Here is a 1,286-nt window from a genome sequence, read left to right as displayed (position 1 = left end):
GTACACGTAATTTGTTTTGAAACAGAGAACATTGGGTACAGGGGCTTATTGCAGGCGTTGACGTCAGTTCATTAGTGGAGAGTGTGTCTTGCAAGTATTCTTGTGCATCCAGTTAGCTGTCCTTGTGACTTACACAGCAAACTGCAGTTTATAAAGTCCTTGGCAAACATTCTTGTTATAGGCATACATGTGTAAGAAACCTTCGGGGTCTTTGTAATAGATTTTTTTTTTCCACAGGCATGTTTGCATGAGTTCTCCCTTCTCAGCCTTCTGGGTTTCTTTCTTTATCTCTCTCTCTCTTTCTTGCTTTTGTTAGAGTTTGGCACAAGTTACTCCATTTCAATTCTGACACCTTGCATGATATTACAGCATTTAGTTTAAACTATTAAATGTATAGTTCTGTGACATTAAGTACACATTCATATTGTTGTGCACCCATGACCAACATCCATCTCCAGAACTTTCGCATCTTGCAAAACAGAAACTTCATACCCATTAATAACTACCCACTCCCCAAAACATGTAATGTTTCACAAAGTTTTATGACATCCTTGTGCAGAGGCCATGCTCATTTATTCAGTAGCATTTCAGTTTTAGCATATGTGCTGACAAATTAAGCACCCAAATTCTTTCCTGTTGGTGGCTGTTTTTTCTGATCTATATGCAATAATACCTGGGTAGTAATCCAAAGACATCATCCTGGTAGCTCTATGATTTACTTAACATGCTGTAGTTAAGAGTCAATTGTTTAATCTGATTATTTTGCCTTGAGGCAACTTTACAGATATTTTAAAGACTATGTTTGTAAGTAAGTTGATTCAATTTGGAAATATCTGTCTTCTTTCTCCATTTTTTCCTGTTTGTTCTATAAGGCATATGGTCGGGTAACCAGAGATGCTCATTTTTTTGACCCTAAAATTCTGTGTGATTGTGAATTATATGAACTCAGATATGTTTTGAGGGTAGGTCAGTTCCTTCATAATGTAAGAAATCAACTATTTTAATACATACTTCTAGGAAATTTTTGTTTCTCTCTCTTTAAATGCACAGGATTTTAAGCCTTCTGTTTTAAAAGCTTTCTTCTATGTATAATTTTTTTTCACAGGTACCTTGAATTCTAGAAATATTTAGCAGACTATGTTCTACCTGCTGGAAACAAAAATGCTCATTCCTCAGTGCTACAAAGAAATGGCACTTGAACATAAATTTAATTTTCTTAGCAAGGCAATTTTTACTTCTATAGAAGGATGCGTCTCACAGATGGAGCAATGGTGAGAGCACACCTG

At 35.8% G+C, this 1,286-nt stretch overlaps 1 non-coding gene across 1 annotated transcript; it reads right to left on the bottom strand.

Annotated features, from left to right (window-relative positions):
* Nucleotides 1–514: 514 nt before the first annotated feature.
* On the bottom strand, nucleotides 515–621 carry LOC135274055 (U6 spliceosomal RNA). Its single transcript, XR_010341870.1, has one exon. It is a non-coding gene; the product is annotated as a U6 spliceosomal RNA (small nuclear RNA).
* Between the last annotated feature and the right edge of the window lie 665 nt (nucleotides 622–1,286).

Source organism: Aotus nancymaae, unplaced genomic scaffold, assembly GCF_030222135.1.
Source record: "Aotus nancymaae isolate 86718 unplaced genomic scaffold, 86718_ANA_hifiasm-v0.15.2.pri h1tg000010l, whole genome shotgun sequence".
NCBI lineage: Eukaryota > Metazoa > Chordata > Mammalia > Primates > Aotidae > Aotus > Aotus nancymaae.
This window is presented reverse-complemented; position numbering and strand designations above follow the sequence as displayed.